Genomic DNA, 14,978 nt, shown 5'->3' on the forward strand with positions numbered 1-14,978 from the left:
AAAAATATATTTTAAAATATAAAAATTAAAAAATTATATATCAGACACATTTCTGAGAAATTCCTATTGCCTTTGGTGTACTCTTTTCAGCACCGAAAAGAGTACACCAAAGGCAATAGGAATTTCTCAGAAATGTGTCTGATATATAATTTTTTAATTTTTATATTTTAAAATATATTTTTGAAAACCATTGATATAAAATATCAAAATAAGAAATGTAAGCCTCACCTCAGTATACTAAAGCCATAGAAAATTGTGCTACAGAAAGAACAGTTGAGTCCAATTATGAGCCACCAAGTCTAGGAACTTTGCTCTTCCATTGTTAAAGACTTTTTTTTTTTACTGTAAAAAAACAGTGACTCTCTCCTCTGCTAGCAAAATGCCCTCAAAACAGATCACAGGTCTATTGTCAGTTTTCACAGTTTCAGTACCTGCGACAATGCCACCAGTTACATATTATGCACATATAAAGACATACATTAATAGACATAATCACAAAGAGTAATATGGTAAATATTCATTTTTAGAGCAGTTTTTATTGGTACTTAAGCAGTTAATAATAGTGGTATTTTTGCATTTCAATTATTATAAAGCAATATATATATAAATATGCATCTTAAAATCAATGTACACTTTCTATATGTTGTAGCTATAAAAACATAAAAAACAAGTCGTAGTAAACAAATAAAAAATATATATTGTTGTGATTATTACATTATTATGTATTATTATTATTATTATTATTATTATTATCATCATCATCATTATTATTATTTTATTGTATTTATAAAGCACTACCATATTATGCAGCCCTACACAATAGATAAGTGGGTGACATACAAGGTAGGCCATACAAGAAGCTCACAACAAAACAAGATCATGCAAATGTCTTTGAAAACAGTAGTTTAATGTCTTCGGTAAAAAATAAAAATAGATAGAGCCTGTACTAGTCCACGAGAGGGGTGTCGGACAGTGAGATTGCATAATCAAAGGGTGGAGGTAGAGACAATAGGTGCATCTATATATTCAGTGGCAATCTAATGATAAAATCGAAATGATGTAAAATAGTATCTTCTAAAAAAATTGATTGTGCAGAAAGGCAAAATCAGATGTTACTCATTAGTGTGTGTGTTTACGTGAGTGTATAAATGCGCACGCGCAGACATGACGATACATACATAATCCAAACCAGCAATATTTTGTTTTTCTTTTGCAAGATAGTGATGTTTATGTTTCTGCTTGAGCCTATTAGAGGAAGAAAAAAAATCCATTGCTCACCTTCAGAAAATAAGATCATAATCATAGCATCAATTTAATGTCAGTTCCATACAATCTACCATTCTATACCAAAGGCACACTTAGCAGTTTGTTGTCCTTCCCTGTTTAAGCTCTCAGTGTATTTTGGCAAATAAACAAACCATTCTACTGCTTTGGAGAGATTCCAGAGAGGCAGAGAGCCTTCCCTAGCTGGCAATCACTAGATTGAAGTCAGGAACTGGGAACATTGGAACTGCCAACATCTATTTGGTTTCAGATCATCTAGAAAAAAAAAAAGAGAAATCCTACTTATATGGGTGTGTTTTAAAACTGATCGTTCATAATATGTTAAGGACAACTATAAAACTGAATGTCGGTAAATCTTGGATCATTTAGTACTTTTAACACTCCTGCTACTCTGTGGAAGAAAATTGGCTTAGGTTATTGATGAGAAATAGGTTGGTCCATTATAACTGCCCACGTCTGTACTGTAGTGGAATGTTTGACAGTTGTTAAAAAGTGAAAGTTTTCATTCCCTTTTTCATCACTGGTAGCTATTACTTAGTATTTTTTTTTTTTTATGAAACTGGCCATAGTTTCTCATGTAGAAAAACATGACGTGACGCTCTCTGCTTACATTAATATCAGGTAGTGCAGTTTCCTACCAAGCTAATTCAGTAAATGTGTATAAGGTTTACCTCAAATGTGAGCCAATGTAACATAAGCATTGCTCAGTATGTGCTCAGGCAACCTTAGCACATTTGCTCAGCAGTTGCAGCACATGAACTATTCCATGACTTAAAAAAAAGCCAGGAAAAAAATAAAAATATAGAATATCCCATTTGTATTTCCAGGCCTGTCTTCTTTAAACGCAGCTAACTTCCTGCCAATGGCTCTGCATCTATTTGTAGAATCAGTTTGGGATTGTGGTGTGCAGACATAGCTGATGTGACTGATCAACTGCAACAAGGAATTGAAATGGGCTTGTTTTGTTTGAACTTCCATACCAGGTGGCCGCATCCCTCCTCTGCAGTTCCAGCTAAATGTTTAAATGCAAGGGGGAGCCACAAACAGGACATTAGTTGAACAGAAAAGCTTCAGAGTGCTATCAATATGAGAAGGCTGCAATCAACTAAAAAAGCCCAGACTGCCACCAAATTGGTCGACTAAGGAGGACTTTGGAAAAGAATATTTAAAATTCTAGTATGTACTTCCTAAAATACTACTATAAACAATATTTTTACGAAGTCTAACATTTTCACACTTTGCTCTGATTTGGGTGGTAAAGAAAAATAGCAAAATATCACCATCAACCCCAAATCCCTTCTTACCATGCGTGCTTCTATCTAAGAGGGTGTCCAAAGAGATTGTTTGCCAAAAAAATGGGTGTGGCAGTTTGGAGGTTATCCATAATGCACCGCTACTGAATAGGCAAATTATCTTCTTATGCCCATAAAGAAAGGCTTACGTCCAGAACCGCTGGTGTATAGCAAGCCTTTAGCTTTACATTTTACAGAGCCACATCAATGGGGATGTGGGGTTGATGTGGCGTTGTAAAATGTAAAGCTATAGGCTTGCTCTACACTAGCGGTTCTGGATCTAAGTCTGGCTTCAGGGGCATAAAGGGATAATTTGCATATTCAGTAGTGGTGCATTGTGGGTGACCACAGATGTTCACTTAAAGTTGTGTTATTGCAAATACTTTCTGTTTTAAGAATGCAAATCACACTAAGCATTGCTTTTAGAAGGAGGGCTTTTTGGTCTCTTTTAGCTCCCTAAACTTTACTAGTGGTTTTGAGTCACCCCAAGCTGCTTGGTTACTCTGCAGTTTGGAGGGAGAGGCTATGGCAATTACAATATGCTGCTACTTTGTGCTGATGGCTGTAGTGAACTGGCATATATGTTTTGGGATACCCCCATTTATGTTTTTTTTTGCGTATGCGTATTACCTGCTCTTATAGCCAGGGGGTAAATCTGTTGTATAGCTAAGGGAACATAATATTATACTGGATTCCTCCCAGATCCCAAAAACAGAGATAGGTTGAGTAGCCTCCCTAAAAAATGACCTCATAACTCTATTTGAACTAGGGACATATAAATCACCCCCACAATGGGGGTGGGGGTGGGGGGTCAGAGTACAGAGGAGCCCAAGCCTGCCTATAAATTGACAAGTGCCTTCACTAGAAAGATGTGGACCACCCAGAGACAGGATGAAGTAGAGAGAAATGCCAGGGTGGATGTTACCTCCTGGGCTAACCTTCATTGTTGGATGCTGATGCTCCTATGCTCTCCCACCCACGCTATCTCTAAATGGCTTTGGTGGCCATGCTGTAGCTCCATCCCTGTATGTGGGAAGTGTAGGGAAATGGGAAAATTAATTAAAAAAATAATGTAATAAATATTTATAAAAATATAAATAAACATCGGGGGGGGCGATCAGACCCCACCAACAGAAAGCTGTGTTGGTGGGGAGAAAGGGGGGGGTCACTTGTGTGCTGAGTTGGACGACCCTGCAGCGAGGCCTTAAAGCTGCAGTGGCCAATTTAGTGAGAAATGGTATGGTCTTTAGGGGGGTTTAACACTGCAGTCCTCAAGGCATCAAAGAAGTTTTCTGAATCAAACACAAAATAAATAATAAATGATAAAATGTAAAAACTACTTTAAAGGTCTGCAGTCATTGATGATCAAACAAAATGCATACTTGCTCAAAATACACTTAACTATTTTTAATAAAGTCTTCATTGATGAACGCATAATTCAAAATGCATATTTGCTCAAAATACACATACCTGTTTTGTTTTTAATATAGTTCATTAATCAGGGTTGTCTGTTTAGTGTTTCTATGCTGCAGACCTGAGTTATAAACAAACCTTTGATTCCATACATTTCAAGCACATCTCTTCTCTCCTGCCATAATTTATTTTGTCCACATAAAAACTCTTTTTAGCACACATGATCACCTGAACGGATTAGTTCTGAACAGGGGAACATTGTTCTCCACTAAGTTATGTTAGTTGAAGATATTTGAAGCTAGTTTTAAGGTTGGCTAGATTTCACAGGCTTTATTTTAATGGAAAATTAACTTTGCGTAAAATAAAGGGCTCAGCTTGGTGAAAAAAATCTACTTCAATGCACAAATTCATTTTCCATGCATATCATATTAGCTCACTACAGAATTTATTCATCTAATTCTTTCAATAACTTAAATTAGCTAAAGGGCATTAAATGCAAATAATACGAGGAGTATCTCATTCATACTGAAACATTCTAAATGATGCCTACTTGTCTACCTGTTCGCCCCTAAAACTCTTATTTTTGTATTTATTTAATTAATGCAATTTGGAAAACAATAACTTCAGTTTCAGGTGTCAGGTACAAAAGAATATTGTCGGTACATCAAATAACTGCTAAAATCCATTACTTTCAAAGTATTTGGGAACAGCAGACCAAATAAAGTTTAAAGGGCTGCTTTACAGAAACAGTTGCAGAGAACTTTATTGCAACACAGCACAGGTGAAGGACATTTCCAAGTTTTCCAATAGGTCACTTTACATTTGTGCATTTCTTTTGAAAGCTTTTTCACAAATCACAACATACTGCTGCATGCAATATGCACAATAATGCAAGAAAACACATAGCAGCTGTTAGAGACATTAACATGTATGCATTTGTATGCAAAATCTGTAAGAATTGGTTTAACTTTATGTACAGTATATAGTCTATGACAGGTAAAACTACCTTTTCTTTCATTGCCTTCCCATGTCATGAAGTCAACTTCTGCAATTTAAAGAGGGGGAGGAAGAAGTACACAAAATGTCTTGAAAGAATAAGGTTCTGGATGATGAAAAGCCTCTCCGAGCTCTAAAAACAAGATCAATATTAATAAAGGACATTCGGAGCCATTATAGTGTAGTATGTTGTAAAAAGAGAAGGTATAGAATTGCTGGCACTCACAAAGCTTGGTTTTACAGCCTGCAACCAACAATACTACTTGCAGACACTGAAAGACACAGGTGGGGTATGTTATATAGTACGATCACAGTTAATTCACTTGCATGCTTTTAAGGGGACTCATTATTTTTCCTTGCATGTTCCAGTGGATTTCCCCCTTGGCTATCTTTTTATTATTTTATTTATTATCAATATTGCATCAAAATTAATAAAGGTTCGGTTTATATAATTTTTTATGGTGCTACTCCAAAACCTTTTACGGGTGCCGAGTTTTTATCTTGTTATGGATGCATGACTTCAACTGGACCTGAAAGCCAAACTTGACAAAGACAAAAGGTATTGCTACTGTAGATAAAGGTAATGGATATCTAATGTTACGGGGTAACTTCTAAAATGAAAGCTGAAGCAGAATAACAACATGTAAAAGAAGACAGAGAAAAGGAGGTTTATTCCATAAGTTTGGAGAAGAATGAACATTGAAGAAAGTAAAAGTGATCTAGCAAACATGGACTGTAGTTATACAACAAATTGTATGCTGTTAAAAGACAAAAATTGAAATCTTTGCAAGGATCAGAAGAGAACATCCTGTAGTTAACATTGCTGAAATATTAAAGGACCACTATGGTGAAAAAATTGTAAACTGTAAAATACATGGACACAAATACAAATAAGAAGTATTGAACTATACGTAGTTTATAGTTCAGAGGTAAATTGAACTATAAACTACTTTTCGCCTATATTGCTGTCACTTACAGTAGTTAGTAGAAATTTAACAGAACTAACAGTTTATTTGACTAATTCATCTCTTGAGCAGCTGCCATTGACTTAGCGCTTTTGAAAATAAATAAAACCCTGAGAACCCCCATGAGGATAAGGGCTAGTCCAAAACCTGTAATTTTTGGCCTGATTTCTATGATCTACTGTAAGTGACAGCAACACAGGAGAGAATAAATGTATAGCACAGTTTACTCTGAAAGTAATACTTTTTTTTATATGTGTTTTAATTTTTTGTGATAGTGGTCCTTTAAATAATTAGAATTTGTGCTATTGTAGTTACATACATGCACTAGGAATAACAAGTCTATCATGCTAGGTGCTATGTGGACCAATACACAATATCAGCTGGCTGCAGTACGGTGAGCTATGTAGAATCGGAGTCGGTAACAGGCTAGGGTCATACACGTTAGATCAGATGGCTGCAGTACAAAGGACTAGGCAGAATCAGAATCGGTAACAGGCTAGGTTCATACACGTTAGATCAGATGACTGCAGTACAAAGGACAAGGTGAGAGAGTGGTCAGTAAAGCTAAGGTCGTATCTAAGTCAGTCTGGCAGTCGCATTGAAATACAATATGTTTTTCATGGCGTGATAAAGTGCCCAGCAAAAACCAGCGTACTGATTGCTATCACGGGCAGTGTGCAACTGAAGGAACAGAGCTTATATACAGGTGGAAAAGATCACAGACCAGCCCAGAAAAGGAAGTGGCCAATCAGCATAGGTTCCAGCAAAAAAGTGTCAGCTGACTAGTGTGTCAGCTGACACCCACTAGACCCACCTCCTCAATCTATAAGAACTGCTCTAGGATGGGCGCGTCCCCCTGGAGAGGCCAGAGGAGCGTACATGTTGAGTCACAGCCGCAGGGGTGCTGGGGATGCCGCTGCAGAAATTGGAAGTGGAAGCTTCCTGCAGCAGCCCAGTGCTGCCTGAGCCCTTGCTGGAACCATTAGCAGGTAAGAGCGTTACAAAGTCATTTTTAAAGGACCTCTATCACAAAAATCTTAAAATTTAAAAGACATGTAAACATACGCAAATAGGAGGTATGTTTCTTGTAGAGTAAAATGAGCCATAAATTACTTTTCTCCTGTGTTGCTGTCACTTACAGTAAGTAGTAGAAATCTGACATTACCGAAAGATCTTGGATTAGTACATATTCTTATGAGGGGGTTCTCTGGGTTTTCATTTTTTTTAAAAGCACTTAGTGAATGGCAGTTGCTCCGTCCAACTGCCAAAAAAAATGTGCAGCGAGCGGGGAGGCTGGCCAGCATCTTTGTATAATTTTTTTTAAAGAATGTCTTGGCCATGCTGAGAATTCCCCATGAAGAGATGGACTAACACAAAACCTGTTGGCAATGTCAGATTTCTACTACCTGCTGTAAGTGACAGCAACATGGGCAGCATGGTGATGTAGTGTTAGCGCTCTTGCCTTGCAACGCTGGGTTCCTTGGTTTGAATCCCAGCCAGGTCAATATCTGCAAGGACGTTTTCACCGTGATGCAGCGCTCAGTCCCTTATCTCTGATGAGGCTGCTGACTATAAACGGAGAACAATCCCAGTCACAGTTACAAATTTTGGTAATAGTCGCGCCAGTAGTCCACACACAATCAATCGATCTGCGGAACCTTAAAAACAAAAGCAGAACAGAGCCGGCCTTCTCATCATGAAATATTGCCTCAACAGTACACCCATGTGCTTACACACACTGTGTGAGGGAACATAAACAACCACCGAGGAGTTCTGGGAGATCACACACACCCTTTTGTGCCCCTGCTCACCGAATCACTGCTTTCACATATGCATATCAATAAATCCTTGCTGCGTGCATCCTAAAAGACACCAGAAACTTCTCATCGCATAAAACTGATTTAATATGGCACCCAATGGCCCCCAAGTTAAAACTGCATACATAAAGCACTCTTTAACATTTGCATATCATAATACCACATCGCCGCCGGCACCGGTCACCTCTCACATGCCCAGGCCGCGTCTCTCTCCGTGGTTGAACAGCATGCGTACTCCAAGCTCCGCCCTATGCGTTCCGTCACGTGGGTTGTGACTCATCATGGGCTGGAGTGCACACGTTCCCTGTTGCATTATCAATGCATAACCCCTCCTACCTCCCCTCCCTCCCCTCCCCGGCATGCCTCTAGGGTTTTAGAGATCGAGCGGGGCATCATGGGGGCTGGATAAAAATACCTGTAAATAAAAACAATAAAACAATATATACAAAAAACATAAAATATAAAAAGCTGATTCCACGCCTATCGCGTTACTATCAATGTTGTCAATATTACTGCAGATTGTGAATTCATTTTACATCTCCGCACTGCTTTACTCTGTCAGCGCTCCACTCCCACCACTGCATATGCAAGAATCATATGAGGGCAATATTCTCCATAATATATATATATATATGTCATATCTCTTGCATCTAATGCTGCTACAAATATAACTACAACCATCCATAGTATGCATAGCCCATGCATCAACCTATGTGCAGTTATGTAATCACATACTCGTAGTGACCCACCCCCCTACTGATCCCAATATATACACATGTACAATTACTTCATTTTAACCTATACATCCTATGCACTAATACACATATGAATCCAGTAGCAAAAAAGTTTCTGTACCGTGACAACCTCCCAATTTGAGACAAATAATTATCAGAAGTGCATTATCTACACCAGATACTCCAGGCACATTACCCTGCAATAACACAAGGTGTGAGACCTGCCCTTATATCTTGAGCACAAGCCAAATACAAATACCAAACTCACAGAAATATCATCAAATACAAGACCAATTTTCCTGCGAGTCATCCAATGTTGTATACATGATACGCTGCATGAAATGCCCCTCAAGAGGAATCTATATAGGAGAAACAGGACAAAAACTGCGCACAAGAATGAACCATCACCGCTTTAAAATTAATGAGGGTAAAATGGACACACCAGTGGGCCAACACTTCTGTGAACCAGGACACAGCATGCAAGATCTAAAAGTACTTGTTCTTAAGGGTAACTTCAAAAATGATCAATCAAGAAAAGAGTACAAATTTATGAAAATGTTCAAGACATTAACAGAAGGTTTAAATTGTGGAACAGGATTCATGACACCTTATGTAACATGATTGATTTGGCTTCACGATCTTCAGAAACCTGCTGGATTTCATGTATGGTTGCACTAACTCACTGGCTCCAGCCTGCTGATCACCTGACACCTAACGGATAAACAGTAACCAACACAACTGTCATCTTCGTGTTTACCATTTATCTGCATCAGTGTTTTACTTCAGCTTACATCTGGAAATATGCCTGAAGAAGGGGACTAGATCCCAGAAAGCTTGCATCATTTAACTCTATTAGTTAGCCATTAAAAGGTATTATTTCTTACAAAACGTTGTTTTTTTTTTCTACATATGAATCCATAAACCTATACATAGTGATACCCATCCTAAGTGCTTACTTACCCCCTCCCCTCCACCCCCCCCCCCCCACATTCCGATACATAATACACCCTGAAATTATGTGCTTCTCAATCTTGAGGCATAATCGTACTCCTGCCACCTAGTGGTGAAACAAAATTATAACGTAGCTTTCTGTATTATGCAGTTAATCATTAGAAATGAAGCAATTTAAATCAATTTCGATGTTCATACCCTCTGGTTTAAGTGTATGGAGATTATAAATCCATCGTGTTTCCATCTTAGATAATTCACGTACCCTGTTACACCCTCTCTACTGTGGATTTAGTTTTTCTACCACACAAAAATACATCTGGGCAGGGTCACAATTATGTTCTTTCTTAAAATGTGCCGGTACACTGTGATTTTCATGTCCCTTGTTAACCTTATAGATGTGCTCATCGATCCGTACTTTTAGCATTCTTGTGGTTCGTCCTACATATTGAATTTCACATGCACACCATATCATGTAGGCTACGTATTTAGTTGTACATGTACTGAAAGATCTTATTTTATACTGATTTTTTGTCACATATGATCCAAAGATTAATTTGGTCTTCCTATTTTCACTATTAAGTTTACATTCTTGACAAGTTCTACAAGGGTAGAACCCCGGTTTTTGCCACAGATTCCCGTTATTAGTTCTGGGGGGTTCCACACAGCTGGGCACCAAACAATCTCTTATATTCGGTGCTCTCCTATAAATGAAAGACGGCTTTCCTGGTATCGCTCTCGCCAGTACCTAATCGCACATCAGAACTGGCCAATGTTTTTTGATTATTTTTTCTACCTGCTTGTGCTGCACGTTAAATTCACTTATAAATGACATCTCATTTATTTTTTGCTTGTTACCTCTGCTCCCATTCACCAGGACATCCCTGTTCATACCCCTAACTTGCTCTATAGTGCTTTCTAGTGAGCTTACTTTATACCCCTACTGTATGAATCTATCCTTCAACATGTTTGCTTGTGTGTTGTATTTTTCAATATTGGTACAATTTCTGCGAATATGTATCATCTGGCCGTTTGGGATCCCTTGGAGCCATCGTGGGTGGTGGCAACTACTAGTAGGTATGAAACCATTTTGGTCAGTTTTCTTAAAGAAGCATTCAGTTTTTAAGGCTTGATCCTCCACATATATATTAAGGTCAAGAAAGTGTATCATAGAGGTACTACTTTCCAACGTAAGTTTTATATTGTTTTCAATACTATTGGCTTCCACAATAAACTCGTGTAGTGATGACTCCTGACCCCTCCATAATAGCAGCAGGTCATCTATTAATCGCCACCATGAGATTATATTGCCACCCCCTTTCATTATTGCTTTCTCCTCCCATCTGGCCATGTATAGATTTGCCAGCGATGGGGCAAACGATGCCCCCATCGCACAACCGTATCGCTGTACATAGTATTTACCCCTATACCAAAAATAATTTTTCGTCAATGCAAACTCCAGTAATTTGACTAAGAATTGTATCTGTTTGTCCCTTAGCTCACCATTCTGCTGCATATAGAATTTGACAGCTTCAATTCCCCATACGTGGGGTATGTTTGTGTACAGGGAGCCTACATCTGCCGTGCCCAACACCATGTTTTCCTCAAATTTTACTTTTTGCAGCACCTGCAGTGTATGCCCCGTATCCTTCAGTACACGTGGTAGGTTACGCACTAATGGTTGCAGAAATCTATCTAAGTAGATCCCCACCCTGTGCGTGACCAACCCAATGCCACTAATGATAGGGCGGCCAGGAGGCTCAGTTACACTTTTATGGATTTTTGGGGTTTGGTATATTATGGGTACTCTTGGTGCTGAGGGAATTAGGTACCTGAAAGCCTGATCTGATAATACACCGTCATCTACTCCATCTTTCATTAGGGCTAGCAGCTGTCTTATATATTCCTGTGTGGGGTTCCCTCCCAGCGTTTCATAAGTATCAACATCATAAACAATTTTGTCTAATTCAGCAAAATACTGTTCTTTGTTTAGGACTACCACCCCTCCCCCTTTATCAGCCGCTCGGATGACCAACCCTTTTTGTTCCAACATGCTTTTTGCTTCCTTTTTAAACCCAGGTATAGTGGTCGTTTGAATATTTTCAATATCCTTTATTACCAATTTCTTAAATACTTCAATGGTATTTTGGCTCCCATTAAATTGTGGGTTAAACGATGAATTGTTTCGCAAGTCAGTTTGTTTGAATTGTATCACACAATTATCTCTCTGATTGGGCCCTTCCTTATCCAGGAAGTAGCACCGAAGGTTAACTTTCCTCACAAATTTATTAACGTCAATATATGTGGAGAATATATTGATATTTTTTGGGGGAGCAAATTTTAGACCCTTATCAAGGACACTCATTTCTCCCCTACTCAATTCAACCCCAGTCAAATTAAAAATTCCCTCCCCTATTGGTTCTTTACTATTTTGTTTTCTCCGTCCTCCTTTGCATCCTCTTCTGCTCTCCTTTTTGTTTGGATGCCTGGCATGTATGGTTGGTGGGCTGGACCCATGCCCCCCTCCCTGTACCCTGGATTGTGTCCTCTCCCTAAAAAAGATTGTGATTGTTCTCAATTGTTCCTATCTGGGTCCAAGTGTTGGAATCTATTATAAATCGGTACCCCGTTATTATGCATTGGTGTTCGTGGTTTGCCCACCTCTTCCTCGCGGGGGGGGGGGGGGGTGTACCAACCATATGCCCCCCCTGGATGATTGAACTCCATAGGTTTCTGTGCTCTAAACTGAGGGCTAGGAATGTAGTTCAGAGGTCTTGGCCCATTTGGATTACCTCTCGGTGGATAATACTGTCCTCGATACGTGGGTGGGCCATTACCCTGTGTGTTTGGTTTGGGGGGCCGGGGGTTAGCTACTTGAATAGGTTGAGTCGGATTTTGAGGCTGAGGACCCACTCCAAGTGCATCCCCTCCCTCCCCCCCTCCCTGTGCGCCACCAGGTTCAGGCTTCTTTTTAGCTTGCCATTTATAGACACAATTGTTTTTATAAGCTTCTAGATCACGGGAGTATTGTTTATGTTTGTCAGCTATCATTTCTTTCTCAATTTTAAACAGTGAATCCTGTATAAATTTAGATCTTCTACCATATTCCTCCATATCTTTGTATGGCTCTAATTTTACCCGTATTTCCTCCACCTCCCTTCCCAAGGTGTGCATGTGGAATTCAATATGTAGGACGAACCACAAAAATTCTAAAAGAATGGATTGATGAGCACATCTATAAGATTAAAAAGGGACATGAAAATCACAGTGTACCGGCACATTTTAAGAAAGAACATAATTGTGACCCTGCCCAGATGTATTTTTGTGTGGTAGAAAAACTAAATCCACAGTAGAGAGGGTGTAACAGGGTACGTGAATTATCTAAGATGGAAACACGATGGATTTATAATCTCCATACACTTAAACCAGAGGGTATGAATGTCGAAATTGATTTAAATTGCTTCATTTGTAATGATTAACTGCATAATACAGAAAGCTACCTTATAATTTTTTCCACCACTAGGTGGCAGGAGTACGATTATGCCTCAAGATTGAGAAGCACATAATTGCAGGGTGTATGATGTATCAGAATGTGTGTGCGGGGGAGGGGGGGTGGTGGAGGGGAGGGGGTAATTAAGCACTTAGAATGGGTATCACTATGTATAGGTTTATGAATTCATATGTGTATGAGTACATAGGATGTATAGGTTAAAATGAAGTAATTGTACATGTGTATATATTGGGATCAGTAGGGGCGTGGGTCACTACGAGTATGTAATTACATAACTGCACATAGGTTAATGCTTGGGCTATGCATATCATGGATGGTTGTAGTTATATTTGTAGCATTATTAGATGCGAGAGATATGACATATATATTATGGAGAATATTGCCCTCATATGACTCTTGCATATGCAGTGGTGGGAGTGGAGCGCTGACAGTGTAAAGCAGTGCGGAGAAAATGAATTCACAATCTGCATCAATATTGACAACATTGGTAGTAACGTGATAGGCGTGGAATCAGCTTTTTATATTTTATTTTTTTATATATATTGTTTTATTGTTTTTATTTACAGGTATTTTTATGTGAATGGAGCCGATCCGGCCTCCCATGATGCCCTGCTTGATCTCTGACACCCTAGAGGCCTGCCGGGGAGAGGAGGGAGGTAGGAGGGGTTATGCATTGATAATGCAACAGGGAATGTGCGCACTCCAGCCCCTGATGAGTCACAACCCACGTGACGAAACGCGTAGGGAGCTGTTCAACCACGGAGAGAGACGCGGCCTGGGCATGTGAGAGGTGACCGGTGGCGATGTGGTATTATGATATGCAAATGTTAAAGAGTGCTTTGTGTACGCAGTTTTAACTTGGGGGCCATTGGGTGCCATATTAAATCAGTTTTATGCGATGAGAAGTTTCTGGTGTCTTTTAGGATGCACGCAGCAAGGATTTATTGATATGCATATGTGAGAGCAGTGATTCGGTGAGCAGGGGCAAAAAGGGGTTGTGTGATCTCCCAGAACTCCTCAGTGGTTGTTTATGTTCCCTCACGCAGTGTGTGTAAGCACAAGTTTGTACTGTTGAGGCAATATTTCATGAAGAGAAGGCCCGCGCTGTTCTGCTTTTGTTTTTAAGGTTCCACAGATCGATTGATTGTGTGTGGACTACTGGCGCGACTATTACCAAAATTTGTAACAATATCTGCAAGGAGTTTGTATGTTCTCCCTGTGTCTGTGTGGGTTTCCTCCGAGTACTCGGGTTTCCTCCCACATCCCAAAAGCATACAGATAAGTTAATTGGCTTCCCCCTAAATTGGCCCTAGACTATGATACATACACTACACAATATAGACATAGGACTATGTTAGGGTTTAGATTGTGAGCCCCTCTGAGGGACAGTTAAGTGACAAGACAACATATATATATATATATATATATATATATATATATATATATATATATATATATATATATATATATATATATATATACAATACTAAATAATAATAATAACATAGGAGAAAAATAATGTATGGCAATTTTACTCTGGAAAAAATGTACTTCTTATTTGTATGTGTTATAAATTTTAAGATTTTCGCGACAGTTCCTCTTTAATAAGATGAGGACAATGTGCATTCATTTTTAAACAAAGTTCTGTACATGACCATCACCACCACCTTTTAACACTGCTGTTTCCCAATATGACCCTGATAAGGTTTACAAACTTCAAAAGCAAGGCCAATGTAAAACAAACAGAGTAAAACCAGACGAAAAAGAAATCACAGTGCCATTATTACCACTGCACATTTCTGTTTCCTGTGCATAGTGCAGCTATTATTTCACTTTGGCTTTCTTGCATTTCTTATTAATAATGTTCTTTTGTGGAACACATTACTTTCCACTTTAGATATTTATGAGAAGAAAAAGGAAAACTATGTCAGGAATTCTATGATGATAACAAAAAGATTTAATTTTATTCAAGTTTGTCCGAGTTGCTGGCCTACACGAATTTCTTGCTCAACACTAAT

At 38.8% G+C, this 14,978-nt stretch overlaps 2 long non-coding RNA genes across 2 annotated transcripts in view; one reads left to right on the forward strand and one right to left on the reverse strand.

Moving 5' to 3' along the window:
* Positions 1-1,349: 1,349 nt before the first annotated feature.
* Positions 1,350-9,167, reverse strand: LOC137544206 (uncharacterized). Its single transcript, XR_011025780.1, has 3 exons — positions 9,109-9,167; positions 4,996-5,118; positions 1,350-1,539 (listed from the first exon to the last, which is right to left on the reverse strand). It is a non-coding gene; the product is annotated as an uncharacterized lncRNA (long non-coding RNA).
* Positions 9,168-9,253: 86 nt separating this feature from the next.
* The window catches only part of LOC137544207 (uncharacterized), a 54,629-nt gene continuing 48,904 nt past the window's right edge, over positions 9,254-14,978 (forward strand). Inside the window, exon 1 of the long non-coding RNA XR_011025781.1 lies at positions 9,254-9,371. This is a non-coding gene — a long non-coding RNA (uncharacterized lncRNA). The remainder of the gene's footprint in view (positions 9,372-14,978) is intronic.

Source organism: Hyperolius riggenbachi, chromosome 2, assembly GCF_040937935.1.
Source record: "Hyperolius riggenbachi isolate aHypRig1 chromosome 2, aHypRig1.pri, whole genome shotgun sequence".
Classification (NCBI taxonomy): Eukaryota; Metazoa; Chordata; class Amphibia; order Anura; family Hyperoliidae; genus Hyperolius; species Hyperolius riggenbachi.